Here is a 19,893-nt window from a genome sequence, read left to right as displayed (position 1 = left end):
AAGAAGAAGAAAAACATACTCTCAATCATGTTTCCTAGCCCAGTTCCTCCTTTCCTCCCCAAATTATCTTGCCGTTGAATATAAGCCTTCCCCAGAATGACCTGTGGTATATAGTACATAGTACTAAAATTCAAGGGTAAATTAGATGTAAGACAATGAGGTCAAGTTACCTAATCTCTGTAAGCTTGGTTTATCTTTTATCTGTAGAATAAGAATAAGAACAAGAATAAGAATAAGAATAAGAATAAAAGAATAAGAATAAGAATTTCATCAGACAAGGGTGAGGCTTCAATCACTTCCCCTCTTAAGCTTCAATTTCATGTACAATGGACGTATAATACTTACTCATAGGGGAAGTCAGAGACACACTCAATATCCATTCTGCTCTTCTTCCTTAGTAACATAATGCCAGTTTTGGTAGAGGTGGCAATATGGCATAATTTTAGAAAGACCCGGCCTTCTTTGCATATAGGGGTGGTCAAGAAAAGGGAAAGATAAAAAAAAAAAAAGAAAGAAAGAAAAGAAAAGGGAAAGATTTTAAGAGAGAAATGTAGAGGAATCCTTAGGAAGGCGGCTGACTAAACTGATACTCTTTTGGTTTCATTTCTTCTTTCATTTTTAAAAAAAGATTTTATTATTTGAGAGAAAGAGAGAGTGAGAGATGGGGGTGGGAGGAGCTGAAGAAGAGGGAGAAGCTGGCTCCCCACTGAGCAGGGAGCCCAGATGCAGGGCTTGATCCAGGATTCTGGGATCATGACCTGGAGCCAATGGCAGATGCTTAACCCTCTCAGCCACCCAGATGCCCCTTATTCCTTCTTTCTATCTGCAATTAGGATGTGATGTCTTCAGCTTCAGCAGCTATCTGGGGGCCTTGAGGAAAGACAAAGAGAATTGCTGAGACCTTGGCTTTGACATCGAGTTGCAAAAGGCCAGCAACTTCTTACTTCTGGACTTCTTGCTGTTTGAGACAAATAAATCCTGTTGTGCTTAGTCCTCTGTAGTCAAGTGTCTGTTACTTGCAGCCAAATGCAATGGATAACTGTGTAAGATTGTGTAAGGATTCAGACAAGTAATCCATATAAAACGCTCACTGCAAAAATCTGCAATATTGACTCTAAGACACTCTAATGCTGTTGTTTTTTGTTCTCACCAGAAGGTGTCAATAGAATGTTTTCTTCCAACTACATCACAACTATTTCTGACTTCAGAAATATTAGGATGAGCAAATCTTGTACCTTGGAATTGATGAAATAGGATAATAATAATAATAATAATAATAATAATAATAACTAACATGTATAGAGCAACTCTTATTTATAAACGTAACAGAGCGAACCCACTGCCAGGTACATGGCAGGTACTCAAAGTGTTTTCTCTTTGTATCCATTCTACGGCCTCTTCTAGTGCAAGGGTGTGTCTGTCCAGGAAGAGGCAGCCTCCTTCAATAAAATGTAAATGGTAATAAGTTCCAGGTGCACTCAGGAGGTGGTCACAGCAAACAGTGCCTTCTCTCTAAAAGGAGAGCTCAGACATGAATTTTGGAAAAATAAGAGTTTTGGAGCAAACTATCTTTAACAGGGGATCTGACCAGGATGGTCCCTAATTCCGGTTGGCTCTTTGGAGTAGGTCCGATTAGTGGGGCTGGGATTAGCCCTATCAGGACAGACCAATTCGTGGACATATTCGGTCTGCTATCAATGTCACCCCCCGCCCCCCCCCCCACCCCCGGGCCTGGTGGGGAGGCAGCCTCCACCATCAGCGTTTCCATGACGATGCAGTATATTTAGTCAGCAGCACCTCCCGAGTAAACAGTAATCCTTCAGAAAAACAAGAAGGTCATTACAGCAACTTGTCAAATCAATGCAGAAGGTGTCGAGGCCGATTAAGGCATCTTCTCTCGCAGCTGACACAGTGTCAATAGTACTGGGCCACTACTGCTCAGGCAGATGATTGAAGTGAAGTGCCCATCAGTCAGGGCGTTGAGGTGAGTTAACGATTCCCCGCGCTGCCTATTAGAGCTACATGACAACTCAATCCTCTGTGCTGCAAAGAGAGAGAGGGAGAGAGAGAGAGAGAGAAGGGGAAAAAATAGTGACCTTGTTGCTTTGTTTGAAGCTGAATTAAATTGACAAGAGCAGCTAATCTTTACCTAGGGCGATTAACAGAATTAAGGACCACAACAAAGGCACCCAAGGTTTTAACATCTATGCAAGGGCTCAGGGATGTTTATGATGTAGGAAGCCCTCCTTTGGTATTCAGGTACAATCCAGATATATATTCTGGGCCAAACCTTCTCCAAATGAAGCGTGGGTAATCCCATTAACACCCTGCCAAAGCAACGTGTAAGGACACAAGGCGTTCATGGGATACGTCTCTTCCTGGATCAGCCGGGAAGCCTGTTCTTCCCAGTGGCGCTGGCTGATTATTTTAGACTTATGAATCTGGGCTGGGGAAAGCCATAAATACACAAAGTTTTTAATATATTTCCCAGGAGAAATATTTTGCCTTATTTTAAATCTTCTAAGCCTATGATTCCAGAGCAATTTTTTCCAAACCATCCAGTGGTTCAGCAAAATAAGAGAAGGGCCTCATGGCAGATGAACAGAACTCCCAAAGAAGGAAATGAGAAGCTTGAGAGATTCTTGGACAGAAATATTTTTTGTTCCAGTAAGGAACATTCTACCCTTGATGCAGTTAAAGGCATGGGATCCAGCATGAACAAATTAGCAGCAAATTGGAACAATGATATCAGAGATAAAAATTTTACTTTTCATATAAAATTGCATTTAACATTTACAGAGCATACTCTTCAGTGACCAGAAGCTGGGGTCATCAAATCCTTTTCTGTAAAGGTCAAATAGTAAATATTTTAGGCTTTGTAGACCTTATCATCCCTGTCGCAACTACTGAACTCTACCATTATAGCATGAACAGAGTTGCAGGCAATATCTAAATGAGTAGAAGTGGTTGTGTTCCAATAAAACTTTTGTTTACAATAACAGGCAGGGGACCTGATTTGGCCTGCTAGCTGCAGTTTGCAACCCCTGGCCAAAAAGACTGTAGCAATTCCATTCACCCAACTAATATTCATGGAGTGCTTTCTATTTGTCAGGCACAGAACTAGCTGCTAGAACAAAAAGAGGGAATAAGCACAGTCCTCGCATTTGAAGAATTTGCAGTATAATAGAGAAGATAGCTATTTGTGTGCATGACTGCAGTATAGTATGTTAGGTGCTATAGTTAAAAACACAGATGAACGTAATAAATTCTTACTAGGGCAAAAAAGTTCAGAGAAAAGTTCAAAAAAAGTTCAGATAAAATAAGAAAGTTTGGGGCTACACATTCAAGAAACCTTAAGTGGGTAAGGTGGGTAAAGATATTACAGATTCAGTGTAGCCAGAGTGTATGGTGTGTGTGTGTGTGTGTGTGTGTGTGTGTGTGTGTGTGAGAGAGAGAGAGAGAGAGAGAGAGAGAGGTCTGGAAACAGACCAGATCAATGAAATGAGAAGGACAAGGAATACAGAAGGAGACTTTAGGGGACAAATTGGTTGGAGAAAAGGCTAGAAATTTACATGGGAACCAAAGGAAAGATTTATATGGCAAGCTTAGGAATTCAGATTTTTTCATCTATAGGCAATAAAAGCAATTACTTATTTTAAGCAGAGGAATAATGCAATCAGATGGCTATGTGGAGACAAGGAAACACTAGCCAGAGACTATTATAATAGTTCCAGGCAAAAAGAATATAAAATCTTGGATTAAGATTGATCAGGGAATAGAGAAAAGAACAAAAATGTGAGAAATGTTTCATAAATATAATAGATCAAGCTCCTGCTCTTAGGGATAGGGCAAATACGGCTGAAGGGTTACCTTGGCATCTGTTCCAAGAAAGTTGGTCTTGGGGGAGTGTAGGACTTTGAGAAAAATTTGCACAGAGCCAACTAAGGCAGCACAGCCAAGGGAGAAATTTAGTCTAAGAGGATAGCCAAGAATATCACCATGGAAACAGTCTGTAAGAGCCAAGCATGGAAGATGATCCAAAGGTAAGAGTGAGCTATCAGATCACTGAGGTGAGAAGCTCATGAAAGTTGGTGGAGGTCAGAATACAGAGCTGGAAATATGGTTGGGGCAAATTGTTGCGGCGAGGTATGCAGGAGATCATTCCTCAGTTTGGTGTGGTGCCAGTGTGAAGAGATTTAATAATATATGGGCTCATGTAAACTCAGATGCAATCAATAACACCAGGAATTATTCCAAGAATTCTAGCTGGGTGATTCAAAGTGGGTGATGTTAACAGAGGCAGCAGAGACAAGGATGATATAGACAGAGTAATGTTGAGTTTACTTTGGGACATGATGAACTGGAAACACCTACAGGTTAATTGGTGGCTTGTTGAATTTGATAATGCAGGGCTTAGAACTGGACATATAATTGTGAAACTAATCAGTATGTAGCTGTGGTTGAAGCCACAGAATGGATGAGAACACCCAAAAAGAGTGTGGCTGAGAAGAGAACAGGGAGAAAAGTAGGAATCCTATAGAAAATACTAATGGAGAGGACAGAGAGAACTGCATCACTGAAAAAGACAGTGAAAGACTGGTCAAGGAAGTAGGAGAAAGATCAGGGGAGAATAATGTTTCTGGAATAGGGAGATGGTTAATGGCAAATGCTACAAGGAAGTGAATTTAGTTAAAAACCAAACAGAACAGAAAAGCCTTTGGGGTAATTCTTGGCAATCCTGAGTTAGAAGAACAGTATGGATAGAAGCCAGATTATCCTTGGGTGAAAACTGAATGGGAGACACTGTCAATACTTTTGATGATAAAACGAGATGAGAGGTGGGGCACCTGGGTGGCTAGTGGTTGAGCATCTGCCTTTAGCTCAGGGAGTGATCCCGGGGTCCTGGGATTGAGTCCTGTATCAGGCTCCCTGCAGGGAGCCTGCTTCTCCCTCTGCCTGTGTCTCTGCCAATCCTCTCATGAATAAATAAATAAAATCTTAAAAAAAGAGAGATAAGAGTCATATTTATAATTTTAAGAAGATACATAGCAGAAGGAAGATGATTAAGAATGAAAAATACTGAAAGATATTTTAACTCAAAGGAGAAGCTGATAGATTGCAAATATATCAGACAGGAAATACAGAAAAATTTGGAGTGGCATTTCCTAAATTAATCTATAAACAAGAATTACCTGTGGGTATTAGTTAAAACTATTACTGTCCCCAATTCAGATCTTCTAAATCTACTAATTTAGAAGATCCACCAGGGGGACTAGGGGATGTCAATATATAATAAGCATCACAAGTGACCCTTATAATCAGGCTGGTTTAGGAAATTGCTGTAAGAATATTTGAAATTAAAGCAGTGGTCCACAAATTTGGCTGTTCACTGGAATCAACTGAGGTGCTTTAAAAATATATCAATGTGTGGGATGCCTGGGTGGCTTAGCGGTTGAGTATCTGTCTTTGGTTCAGAGCATGATCCTGGGGTCCTGGGATCAAGTCCCACATCAGGGTCCCCGCAGGGAGCCTGCTTCTCTCTGCCTGTGTCTCTGCCTCTTTCTGTGTCTCTCATGAATAAATAAAATCTTAAATTATCTATCTATCTATCTATCTATCTATCTATCTATCTATCTATCTATCTCAAGGTCTGGATCCCACCTGCAAGAGATGCTGATTTATATGATCTAGAGTTCTACTTCGGTATTGGGAATTTTATAATTTTCTGATGGGATTCTAACATGCAACTAATTTTGAAGTGTAGGTATGGGAAGATGAAAATGAATGAAAATAAGTTTTGGGGGAAAAAGAGGTAAATTTGCTTATTTCATACTTCTGTGACCTCCATTATACTGAAAAAGGCTTCATCATCTGTTGAAAGTAAAGGGGCAGAGGTGGAGTATTGAACTTATGGAAATAATTAAAGGGAAGGGATGGGAATATGAATTGTAAGGGCCGGAAAGATGTTGCTGAAATGATACTCTTTTTCTGCAGACGGCAACTATTTAGAAGGAGAGTGACTAAATGACTCTGTATCTGGTGCTGGGTTTTCAGGAAAATATAGCAGTGTGACCAGGGAAAAGAGGATTGAGGGAACTGGAGACATGACATCATTTAAGAAGGCATGGTTTACCTGAAGACTGTTGTGAGTAGTAAGTCATAATTTTAGTTTAAGATCTTGGAATCTCAATCTCAAAGAATAGTCACAGAAATGAAGTGAATATCTTTGGACTAAAGTTGGTTAAGGAACTATATGGTTTGAGTTTTGAGATATGAGATTGCCTAGTTGAGACAAAGGGCATAAACTGTCTATCAAATCTGGCTCCTTGACTTGCTAGTTGTGTAACCTTGGGCAAATTATTCAACACATGGAAGCCTCAATTTCTTCATCTGTAAAAAGGGGGTAATAATACTTGTGAGAAAATTATGTGAACAAGGCAGTAGTCAACAATGTCAGTCTTTGGGAAAGTTCCAACAGGACAAGAATTGGTCAATAAAATGATTATTGGTGATGAGTTTTTAACAGAATGGTGAGGGCAGGAGCCAAATTTCAATGGGCTGCAAAAGAAAGTCCTAGAGTAGAGATTCTTCCAAGAAACTGGGTGAAGAGAAGGAGATATTTTAAGGTAAATTTAGGAAAAGGCATGATCTATGGAATACTTACAGGGTTTTTGTGATGATTAAATTAAACGAGTACAAAACATCTAACCTAGAAGGCACATAGTCCTCACTAAAACTGATCTATCGGGATCCCTGGGTGGCACAGTGGTTTGGTGCCTGCCTTTGGCCCAGGGCGCAATCCTGGAGACCCGGAATCGAATCCCACGTCAGGCTCCCGGTGCATGGAGCCTGCTTCTCCCTCTGCCTGTGTCTCTGCCTCTCTCTCTCTCTCTGTGTGACTATCATAAATAATAAATAAAAATAAAAAAAATAAAAAAATACTGATATTATCAATATCAAAGTTTTGTGGATGATAATCACTGGTTTGGGGAAATTTGAATATCAGATGCTTTATGGGTTTGGTGATTGTGTTGACTAAATGAAAAATGTATATAACATGTGGCCTGATGTGGTGAAGCATGAAATCATGATGGGTAAGCTAGAGCTAACAACTCTACTATTTTGCTGTCTTGTAGTTATGTTTACTACTAAAATGGGTTCCATGATGTCTACTTCTAATGATATCTAAAAGTTAGGTGCATTATATAACTTGCTTGTTGAAAGCTTCCTTTATATTTGTATCATTTTTCTGCACAACACCATCAGTTTATGTAACTGACCTATTCAATCAAATAGAATAAAATGCTGCCAGGAATGGGGAGAATGAGAGAAAGAGTAAGAAAATCTATTCCCAAAAAAGTCTAAAAAGATGAAGCATTAGAGAAAATCATAAGTAATAGCTTTTGTTACTGGTCCTGAGTACTGCTGGGGACATGTCTATATCCTATAATTAAATAATGCATTTAAGCCTCCAGAAGAGAAACCACTGCCACAGATGCTGTGCTCTGTATGGAAGGTCAGGACACTAGAAAAGATCCAAAGGAGGCATTTCTTAGAGAGGTCTGGTACACTTAGTAGAAAGGAGAAAACATCATCATCCTATAATCTATCCTAGGGACAATCATGCAAAAGCCTACTTATTTCTGCAAATAGAGCAGAACCAACCACTAAAACAATGGAGTCTCCACGGTCTTGGAAGAAAGGCTTAGTAGAACACTTGGTTTCAAATAACAACCCCAGTGAGCCAGATCTATTTTGGAGGCCCTTGGATCACTGAGAAGTAGAATTATTGTGGTGACTTTAAGTTGGCAAAACTGGATCCAGTGACTGGAAGTTGAAGGGAGGAAGATGTCACTTTAACATAAGAAAAAAATAAGCTGCTTAGGAAACAGTGATTATTTTTATTTGCAATTGGAGATCCAAAATGAAATGAATAACCAATTGATGAGATCTTCTGGGGCAGTTTAAGCATCCAATGGGAGATTAGATACTCAAATTACGTTCTGAATCTGACATATTACTTTTGATGTTTTAAAACTATCAGAACCATGTTTAATACTCACATGCTGGGATGAACTTAATTCTTCCCTGGAGCAAGTCAAGATTGGGTTGGTCAAAGCGCTTTCTGACTAGACATGCAACAGGTATTGTAGAACTCTGGAAAAAAAGTTGTAAAGAGAACATTTTGGGGAAGAGAGGCTTCTATTTATATCTATTGAGACACATTATATTTGAGATTTTAAAAAGTTGTCTCATTTAGTTTGCACTGAAGAACCAAGGGGTAAATACTATAATCTCCGTTTTTTTGAACACAGATATGGATAGTTTAGAGCAGTTAAATAAATGGTGAATGATCACACAGCTAGAAAACCAGTACTTAAAACCAGATTTATTTTACCCTACAGTTTGGGCTCCCATCACTACACTCTATTGTTCTCAGCTTGTCAGGTGCCAGCTGTATGAGCTGGGATATACTGTTCAAATTCCCTCAAGTTTTTTGTCTTTGATAATAAAACTGTAGTGTTGTACAATATTACATAGGGGGCTTCTGGGTACTTGAAAATAGTAGCTGCTACCTAGGTCTATATAAGCCATATAATCTGTAAAAATAATACAGAACAACAGGAAGAACAAATAATAGTACACAAAACTCAAAATCTCAGAATAGCTAATACACAGAGATTTACCAAACTTCAAAATAATTACAGAAGTAAAAATTAAAAAATCCCAGTGAGCTCTCATTCACATTCTCACCAAAGTCTGTTTATCATAAGCAAAGGCAGTTTGAGAAAGACTATAAGAAAAAGAGAAGATGGGAGCTAAAGCTGGACATACATTTTTCTAAAACCATAGAAAGACAAAGTTCACCTTATGTGTAAAAATACTAAAAATATTTATTGATAGATCTGATTATTATTAACAAAAAAGATTCTTAAAAGTGCACATGACTTGAAATGGTAGTTTTTGAGAGGCATGACTTCAGGGAGAAGAAGATGCAAAAAGAGAGAGGACCCCCTTAACAACTGAATGGTGAATGGAAAATTTTAAGGTTATTTCAGAGAACAAACAAACAAAAACCCAATAAATAATGGGCACAGAACATCTCCCACATCATGTGTTTTCTCTCTCTCTCTCTCTTTCTCTCCACTAAGGAATTGCTATACTGGCAGAAGAGGGCCATACTGAATTAGAAATCTTCTAAATATCAACAAAACTTTGAAAATCAAAGAAAGACATTTAAAAAGTCTACCCAAAGTTATTATTAAAAAATCAGAAAACAAGAGCCAAAGCATTTCATTTGATGAAAATTGTCCCTCAAAAAAAAGAAAGAAAGAAAGAAAGAAAAGAAAAAGAAAAAGAAAAAAAGAAAAAGAAAAAGAAAAAAAGAAAAAGAAAAAGAAAAAGAAAAACAAATCATGAGGAAAAAACCTCACAAGACAACATTACAAAGTTAATTAAATATACACAGGTGAACATTTGAAAACATAACAAATCACTTTGAATCAGAAATTCAAAAAAGAAAAAAATGGAAATAGGTAAAAAAAAAACAGGAAAAAATGGAACGGATGGTTTGTTGAAGCAAAAATAATCAAAATTATTTCAGAAGTGTAAATTATAAGATGCTCAAGTGAAATAGGTTCAAACAAAAATTTAATAAATGGTATTGAATAAAGGTAGGAAACAGCCAAGATAATGAAAATGAAGTAAAGAAAGGAGAAAAAAGTCAGGAAAGAAATTTTAGTAATGGAAGATAGCAAAGAAGAAGTAATATGCATATAATTGGAGGCTCAGAACAAGAAAAGGAAACTAATGGAACATACGTAATATTTAAAACTTTAATTCAATATTCTTTTCCAGAAACAATCCATATATTGAAAGGGCTCATCCTTGGGAAATCAACCTTGGATGATCAACACTGAGACATAGCATATAAAACTATGTGACCTCAGAAATAAAGGAAAAATCTGTGAACTTTCATGAATAAACAGTATACACACACACACACACACACACACACACTCTACATGAAAAACACACTGATAATAGAGACTATGCCTTCTTCTAAAATACTCATTGGTTGTCACAAAATTTAACCTATAACCAGTCACAAAGAAATAGGCAATAATTCTCATAAAGTAGAAATGTAAATAAAACTGATCACAATACAAAAACAAATGCTTAGATATCATTAAGAAAATTAAAACTCCCAAATGTCCTTCTACATGGAATCGAAAAACAACCTTGCATAAGAGAAAATATAAATTGGAAATGTAGAATCTTAAAAAATTAATTATAATGAAAACACTGGTTATCAGAATCTATGGATACATACAAATTAATGATTGCAGGGAACTGCATAACCATAAGGAATCTTTTTCTTAAAAAAGATTTATTTTGTTTTTATTTTAGAGAGAGCAAAGGTGGGGGGGCAGACCGAGGGAGGGAGAGAGAATCTCAAGCAAATTCCCTGCTGAGGGTGGAGCCTGATGGGGCTCTACTTCACCAAGAGTTGGACACTTAACCAAATAGCCACCAGGTTACCATGCATAACCATAAGTGATCTTATACATAAAAATGAAACAATGAAAATAAGGAAATTAAATGTGCAGCTTGACAAAAGTATAAAAAAGATACAAGAAAGCACAAAGAAGAAAATAAAAAAAGACAAAAACAGAAGTTACTGAAGTATAGAATGGGGAAGAGCATGGAAAGAAACCACCCTGTGGCACAGTGTCAGGGGGAGGGATGACAGTTGAGAGTGGAGCAAGAGCATGGAGAAGCACTATTCCATGTCAGAGCCGCCAATATAAACATAAGGCAGCGCTAAGGAATTTAAAGCTGGCATGCATTATAAGTAATACAAGAAACAGTAAAAACAAAACCCAACCCCAAGTCCTACCTAGATTGACTAAACCTCTACACTAATGGCCCGACAGAAAAAGTTCACCTATTGCCAGGCATAAAGACTATTTACCTCAGCTGCTCTGGTCTACACACAATCTCTGCCACTCAGTCAAAAACAGTAAGATGTTGGAAAGCATGAAAATGCATACCTTGGCAAGAGACAAACTAATCAGCAGAATCAGACTCAAAAGTGAACCAAATGTTGGAAACATCAAACCAGGAATTAAACATAACTATGGCCAATATATTAAGGGATCCAGGAAAAATGGTGGACAATATTTATAAATAATAAACAGCTGGGTGACCTTTGAGGCAAGAAGCTACAAAAAAAAAAAAAAAAATCCATAGCAGGAGCACCTGGGTGGCTCAACAGGTTAAGCGTCTGCCTTCGGCTCAGGTCATGATCTCAGAGTCCTGGGATTGAGCCCTCTGTCAGCGTCCCTGCTCAGCAGCAAATCTGCTTCTCCCTCTCCTTTTGGTTGCTCTCCCTGCTTGCACTCTCTTTCTTTCTCTGTCAAATAAATAAATAAATTCTTTTAAAAAATATATGAGAGCAGATATAAATAGTTCTCTTGAGGGCTTATCAGTAGACTAGACATGGTTGGGGAAAGAATCAGTGAATCTGAAGGTAGGTCAATAGAAATTTCCCAAGCTGAAATACAAGAGGAAAAGTGAATGGGAGTGGGGGGAAAGGAACACAGAATCCTAGGACCATGAACCAATGTTAGATGATCTAATGTTGAGAATAGGAAAATGAGATCTAATTAATATATCAAAATTCTGTTTTCTTAAAAATCAAATACACATGTCACTAGCAAGAGCAAAAAACAGGAACATGTTAGAAAGACACAGAAGCCAACAGCTCCTAATAGCTGAATGTAGGGAACTTTGAGGAACCAAATAAATATAAGTATAACCCACTGACTAAAATAAGAATTCATAGCTTTACACTGATAGTTATATACTAATATTTCTGTAAATGTCTACTTACACATATACTGACATAAATGAATGAATGAGTGAATGAAACAGCTTTTCCTTAAAGCATAAGTTCAGCTAACACATGTAGAAGGAACCGTGGAAATGGAAAATCACCATGTGAGAAACATCACAGTAATAATCATTTCAGACGAGAATCATCCATGGATGCTAAAATTAGTGAGTGGAAGTATGATGGGAAACAGGATATTTATATGGTTTCAAAATATCTCCACATGGTATACTTGTTAATTATCAATTAAAAATTATAACCACGGTGAAGACACCTATCACATATTCCCCTGACAAAGTGATGTTAATATCAGCAGAATGGCATAAACCATGTGCTTCCTAATATGTATTTAGAGGACACAAAATCAGCTTTTCAGTATTTTTGGCAAAAATTTAAATCAGAATGTAGTCACATGGAGACATTGCACAAACTCAAACTAAGCATCTGCGTACAAAATAAATGGCCAGTGCCCTCCAAAAGTGCTAAAGTCACGAAAAACAGAGACTGAGGAAGTATCCCAAACTGGAGGAGATACCAACTAGAGAAATAATATCTAAATATGGTGTGGGATCCTGTATTGACTCCTGTACCAAAGAAAAGGGTTATCAGTGGGGAAATTGGTGATACTTAAATAAGATACATGGATATAATCATTGTAGTATCTCAATAATATTGTATCAATTGTGATTAGATTTAATTGCTGTGGATTCTGGGTGAAAGATATTTGAAAAATCTTTTTGCATATTTTATGTAAGCCTGAAATTATTTTAAAAAGATAAGTTGTTAAAATCTGTAAAGTTAAAAAAAAATAATAAAGTGGTTGAAACAGCAGCCTGCTGCCTAATGGTCATACCTCCTATCAATGGACTTAATGGTCACCATGAACTCTGTGAATGCATCAGTCTTTTTCAAGCCTATGGGTGTGGGGCGCCTCCTCTTGAGCTCCCAGCACCAGTGCTGAACCTAGTGCATCAGACATCGAGAACAGATGGTTTCTTGAACCCCTCCCTCTTCCAAATGATGAGATTCTCTTCAGCTGAAATCACGTAAGACTTAATAGCCATCATTATTTTTCCTGATTTGTTCCCTAGCTTAAAATAAGCAATTGGCCATTTTAAAAGACTAAATGTCAATTTAAAAGATATTTACAAAATTCTGTAAAATATTTCACGTACAAATGAGAATCTTTCTTTACACTATTACAACGGGTAGTTTATATAAGTAACGCTAGTCCCCTCATCTTTCTTTTTTTTATGAATTTTTATTTATTTATGATAGAGAGACAGAGAGAGAGAGAGAGAGAGGCAGAGACGCAGGCAGGGGGAGAAGCAGGCTCCATGCACCGGGAGCCCGATGTGGGATTTGATCCCGGGTCTTCAGGATCTCGCCCTGGGCCAAAGGCAGGCGCCAACCCGCTGCGCCACCCAAGGATCCCTCCTCTCATCTTTCTAATCGCTGCACTATCATTGCTTATTGTGAATCTACTGTAAATTTGGTAATATGTGGTGCTGCAGAGGCTGGAGATAGGCTGCATCTGAAGTGAGCTTGTCTGGATCAGGAGGGCCTTAACTCTCAAAGTGCATGAGTGTTGTCAGTCTGTGTTGGGGCAGGAAGATGACTGTATAACAAAGATATCCTGAATTAATTTTCACACAGAACAGAATGTTTCTTAAAGGACAAAAATATGCTGATTTCCTATTTATATATATATTACTCAAACTCAATGGTGACTCCAGTAATCATTTAGAACTTAGACCAAGAAATGATTTGGGGAAGGAGAATTTTATCAGTGACATTGTTTAGAATTTATTATCATATGGTGATGATACAAAGAAGTCTAGCTTTTAGTTGATTTTATTATTATTATTATTATTATTATTATTATTATTATTTTAAACATTAATTTGAGAGAGAGAGAGAGCAAGAGTGTGAGTGGAGAGGGGAAGAGCAGAGGGAGAGAATTTCAAGCAGACCCCATGCTGAATGTGGAGCCTGCAGTAGGGCTCCATCTCACAATTCTGAGATCATGACCTGGGTGCTTAACCAACTGAGCCACTCAGGAGCCTCAAGTCTATTATTATTTTTAACTTTTTTTTTTTTTTTATGATAGTCACAGAGAGAGAGAGAGAGGCAGAGACACAGGCAGAGGGAGAAGCAGGCTCCATGCACCGAGAGCCCGACGTGGGATTCGATCCCGGGTCTCCAGGATCACGCCCTGGGCCAAAGGCAGGCGCCAAACCACTGCGCCACCCAGGGATCCCTATTATTATTTTTAATTTTATCCCTTCATTGCTGGTTCTGGCTGCTCCTCCCACCACCCCACCTTTGGAACACTGCCTGCTGCATAGAATCCTGTGTTTCCTCTATCATTATACCCGCCACTCTGCTTTGTTGATTGAAATATCTATTTAGCCCAGGATACTGTGAGCTGTTTGAAGACAGAGTGCATGCTTTATTTATTCACTTCTATATCTTCAACACCGGATGCATAGTAGATTCTCAATAACTGTTTGCTGGAAGAAAAATGACTCCATGAATTCATGCAGACAGGAAGTGGGCCAGGATCCTTGCATATCTACCCTGGGCAAAGATAACAAACCTCCAACTTTAGCACTTCCCAAAGTCATAGGACTTGCCAACGGGAGTCTGTGTGGACTTCTGATGAAGTGAAGGAGGTGGTCCCAACCAAAGGGCCAAGATTGATTATCTGTACAGCAAATACTACAGGTTGTGCAGGGTGGTGAGGAGCTTGAAATTAGTAGCAGACAGTGATGGGTTTATGTCCCACCTATGCCACTTAGTGACAAATTTGAAATGTTCATACAATTGCTTGACCTCTCTAAGCCTCAGTTTCACCATCAGTAGCAATGGGCATAATCCCTACATTTGTGTGGTACTTAAATTAAATGCCTTAGTTGTCATATCTCTGGCACAGAGATTGCTTACAGCAGGAGCTCAGTAAATTATGGTTGCCATACCATTGCCCTCTTTTTTCTCTCCTGATGGATGCTCAGACATACTCCAAATTCCTCTCCAATACATTTATAAAATCCAAAGGATGTCTTCTATAAAGCATGACATTTCCCTTAAAATAGGAAGCAGTGCAATTTGGGGACATGGCAGTTGTAAATATTTGCCATCAGTTACAGGAAGATTCAGTCCTGGACTCCAGTTTCTCGTCATAATCTTCAGGCCATCCAGGGTGCACGATGGGTGGCTGACAGAGCAATTGGAGAATTGTTTCCTAAAACCCCGCTGGAACTCTGCATAATACCAGTCGAGGGCCATGAAGCCCCAAAGCCGGAATTAATCAGCATATTCTTCTCTCTTTTCACTAGATACTTAATTGGTGTCTGTTAATCAACCTGCTTGGCTTCCAATAATCACAATTTCACAAGACATGCTTAGAGGAAAAGTAAAAGAGAGCACACAGGGGGCAAGGTGGAGCAATGGATAGATAATCAACATTTTTAATTGGATTTCAGGTTTGGGCTTAAGCCTCTTGTTGGAGATTCTATATTGGCTCTATCATTAGCAGAATAATTCTACTCTCATTTTCTCATTATTTTAAATTGAACAGCAAAAGAAAAGTGTGATGTCTGAGCGCATACGTTTCTTGGGAAAATTAACCTAAATGATGGAAGTGGTAGTTTAATCCAATGCTACCTGATAGAACTTTCTGCAATGCTGAAAATATCTTGTTCTGTGCTTTAGAACATGGTAGCTATTAGTCACATGTGGTTATTGAGCACTTGGAAAGTGGATAGTGTATGTGAGAACTTAATTTTTAATTTTATTTAATTTTAATTAATTTAAATTTAAGTAGCCATGTATAGCTAGTGACTACTATAATGAACAGCCCAGGAAAGAGACCACAGTAAAAGCAAAGTCCACTGCTCTCAGAGTATTGGGGTTCAGCTTGCATTTCTATAAGGCTACTTAACTCCATGCTTCAAATTCTCTTGGTGCTCCTGCCCGGCTTGCGCTCCTCCCAGTGATCTTTGAATTGCTTCCATTGAAATCTAGCTATTGTTGACTCAAATCTAGTCCATTAGCTGCCCTCTACCTGGATTTCTAAAGCCTCTGCGGTGTTTCCTTTAGAGTTTCCTATCCTGCACCCATTTCCTTTAACATAATAGTTTCCTAGTTTTCTTTGGAGAACCATCTCTTCTCTCTTTCCTTACATATAATTCAAGTGGTTTGGGCACAGCTGACTCCATCCTGGGACTCTAGGAGTGCACACTAACAGGCTAAGCAAAGCACTGCAACTCTCTGGTCTCAAACTGGTACAGGGATTGGCACATGGTACAAGTCTATGTGTCACGGAGACACTCGGAATTATTTGCTGGGGTCATCGCAAAAAAGAAGCTCCCTTTCCATTGTGATTGCTGAGTTAACAAAATGGAAATGTGGAGTGCTGGTAACCATTTGCCACCATGTAGAGATGAGTTTAATATAGAGGAGAATATAATTAAAATTGCAGAAGGATATTTCTGATGGCATTACCTTTGAACACCTGGATCCAGGCATGTCTGAAGATGTAGACCCTATTAAGTTACTTCTTGTATCCCTCCCTCACTCTATTCCTTTTACTTCCTTTTTAATTTTTTTTTTTTTTTTGCTTAAACAAATTTGAGTAGGGATCAGATGAAAAATATTCTAATACATAGCATCTGTAAGAAGCCTTCTACAAATTTGACACCTCCCTGCATCTCCTTCTATTTCTCAGTGTTACTATAAATGTACCCTCCACTGGATTCAAGCACATACTCCCACTCCCTTTCTCTGTGTCTTTGCTTTTTTGGTGTCCTTTTTATGCCAAATATAACACAGTTCCTTTGTTTCTCTTCTGGGTCTCTAATCCAGGTCCAAGCCCAGCTCCGCCTGTCTAGTCTAGCTCCCCTCTCCCCTCTGCTCTCTGTCCTCTGAACTCTTGAACAACACTTCAATTACCTTCACTCTCCTGTGTTCACTGGGCTGTGTGAGCTTGTCTTTACTCACTAACAAGACTTGGAGACTCACTGAGGGCAGATACCACATTCAATCCAGTTTTATCTCTTGCACATAGCCTCTATCAGGGCCTAGTACAGAAAGGTTCAACAGTTCTGAGGGATTGATGGATTTATTGATAGAAAGCACATATTTTATTTTTTAAAGATTTTATTTATTTATTTGTTAGGGAGAAAGAAAGAAAGGGAGAGAGAAAGAGAGAGAGAGAGAGAGAGAAAGGGAGCACAAGCAGGTGGGGTGGCAGGCAGGGAAAGGGAGAAGCAGGCTCCCTGCTAAGTGCAGAGCCCCTCATGGAGTCTGATCCCAGGACCCTGCAGGCTCAATCCCAGGACCTTGAGATCATGACCTGACCTAAAGGCAAATACTTAACCGACTGAGTTACCCAGGTGTCCTGAAAACACATATTTTACAAACACCAGTTTCTGGATGTCTAAGAAGGCAGACAGTGAGAGGTAGTCTTGAATTATAAAACAATTAAGACTTTAAAATATATAAGTTTGTTTATTTTTTGTTTATTTTTACATTTTATTTATATTTACATTTTTGTAGAAGTTTCATTCAAGCTCTCAAGCTAAGGTAGTATTCTTTGTTCAGAATTTGCTTATGTCTTTTCTAGGCTAAAAATTAGCAAAAAGAAAATGGAGAGAATTAGTTATAGCTGATATTCAAGAAGTCAACCATCAAGGTTGAGGAAATAAAAGTTTAAGACAATCTACAGTCCATTTGTCTCCTGAAGATATTATCATCCAACCAGAATGTGTTTACAAAAAAGATTGCTCAGTGCCCCCAAATAAAGGTAACGGAGAATAGAAGAAAAGATAAAGGCATTGTCTCTGCACTCAAGGCATCCCAACCTCCTTAGATGGAAAAGTTAACATTTCTGAGATAACAGTGAACAAGATAAGGCAATATATAATGAACCCTGTGGGATAGATCAGTGGTATAGAATTTAAGAGATGTAGAAGATCAATGGGGGTTGTAGGAGTTCCTGCAATAGTCTTAGAGAAGGTAGGACTTAGGCAGTGTTTTAAAGAATAGATAAGAGTTGAATGAACAGAGAAGATTTACATGGGCATAAAAAAGACAAAATTTAAAGAAATTAAATGTTAGCTTTTAAATTTAATAAAAGAGATTCAGAGATCTTTTATTTTATGGTTCTGGCTGAGAATCACTTTTAAATGCTTTAAGAAATTAGAAGCAGGGCATCTCAGTCAGAATGTATAGGTTACACATACATATCTAAGAGGATTCTATTGACAATGTAAGATCATAGGTATGCATTATTACAAGATTTCCCTACAGATAACTTGTTCTCACAAAATCACTATGCTAGTGTATGAAAAATGGAGCTTAAGTTCTTACGGAAGGAACACCGGCCTTTTTCTTATTCTTACAAAGTGACCTTATGGATGACTGGAAGCTTAAAATTTAGAGGAAGAAAGGACATGGACTTTCTTGTCTCTGACCTTATTCTGCAAGGTCTCAGGAGACTCTCAGGAAGAAAGAAATGATATCAACTCCCAGGTTGTTTTAGTTCTCCCAAGGGTTTTCCCATGCACTTTCTTGAAAAAGTTCAGGTCCTAAAATGATCAGAAAAAGGTCAAAGCAAAATAAAAGTTTGAGTCAGGTAGATTGCATAGGGACTAAGTACTACAAAGTTTGGTGCCAAGAATACCACTGTGGAGTAATGGAAAAACATTTGAGGTGGGCCTTGACTGAGTGGTAAGACTTTCATAATTAATTGGAGGTAGGGAAGGAATTTCTAGTAGAATAGAAATTAAGTCATATAGATAGCAAATGAAATGCGGGAAGTATCAGTGATATTTATGCTTTCCTCCAAAGTATATGAAATTGAGTTCTAATTTCTAGTCTGTCAAGTTAGAACTTGGAAGTTGTCGCTCCCATGCTCATGACAAGGAAAAAAAAACTACTAAAGTGAAAATCAGCAATTCTTCCTGGGTCATCAGAGAATTGCAGTTATAAGGTAAACCACTGCCCTGAAAGCTGGAGAAAGAGGAGGTTATAGAGAATCATAGTTTACTGTGAACAGAAGCCTTGGAGCAGAGGTTGCCACTGGAGCTAGTTCTAGTAGGAGCACTCAAACCATAATTTAAAAATTTCTGGGGCTTAGTGCAGACTAGTTTGAAAGACAAAGTCTTAGAGTGAAGGTGGAAGACCATGTACTTTTGTGAACTTTATCAGGAGTCTCACAAGATTCTCAGAATATACTTTGGAGAAAAATGTCCTTGAGCTTCTGGTGGGAATTGGCAATGAGAGTGAGTAAGAAAGCGTTATTGAAATGCCCCTAGAATATTCCATTCTCCTCAACAAAGGCCTTCCCTAAAAGTAAACTATTTTGTACTGCCATGAACAATGGCCTTAGAGCCATTATGTATGGTGACAGATGTTAACTAGATTACTGTGGTCATCATTTGACAAAATATACAAATATCAAATCATCATGCTGCACACTTGAAACTAATATAATGTTTAATTATATTGTACTTCAATATAATTACACCTCAATAAGAAAGGAAGAAAGAAAGAAAGAAAATAGATTTAAAAAAGAAAAGAAATTATTTTACCAGAACCTAATGATTTAAGATTACCAGAAACTAGCTGACCTGAAAGAAGAAATATTCCAACTCCAGGCCTCTCTAGCCTTTCACATAGGAGAATAGAAATGTCCATGTGCAGCTCTTCTAGAGGTCACAGTTCGCTGAAACAAAGATAACTAATTACAGGACTATAGAATACTCCACCATCTCCTTTACCACCATGTTAGTAAGGCTCCTCTAGAAGAGTGCTTTATAGGTAAAAGTAATTCAAGGCTCACACTCTATTTAAGAAGTCTCTCAGGAAACTCAAAGACATTAGGGAAGGCAAAAACAAGGATACAAACAGCAACTTCAGCCTCTGATGCCTATAGCTACAGCAAACAGCAAATGCAGCCTAACTTCAGCCTGATAAACATAAAAATCTACCCT

General features: G+C 38.2%; 2 long non-coding RNA genes across 2 annotated transcripts in view; one reads left to right on the top strand and one right to left on the bottom strand.

Annotated features, from left to right (window-relative positions):
- LOC140632065 (uncharacterized) overlaps nucleotides 1–19,893 on the top strand; it is a 56,390-nt gene that overhangs the window by 20,071 nt on the left and 16,426 nt on the right. The window lies entirely within an intron of this gene.
- Nucleotides 1–19,893, bottom strand: part of LOC140632064 (uncharacterized) — a 28,779-nt gene that overhangs the window by 1,837 nt on the left and 7,049 nt on the right. The window contains exon 2 of the long non-coding RNA XR_012029577.1: nucleotides 8,064–8,157. This is a non-coding gene — a long non-coding RNA (uncharacterized lncRNA). The remainder of the gene's footprint in view (nucleotides 1–8,063; nucleotides 8,158–19,893) is intronic.

Source organism: Canis lupus, chromosome 4, assembly GCF_048164855.1.
Source record: "Canis lupus baileyi chromosome 4, mCanLup2.hap1, whole genome shotgun sequence".
In the NCBI taxonomy this organism is placed as follows: Eukaryota; Metazoa; Chordata; class Mammalia; order Carnivora; family Canidae; genus Canis; species Canis lupus.
This window is presented reverse-complemented; position numbering and strand designations above follow the sequence as displayed.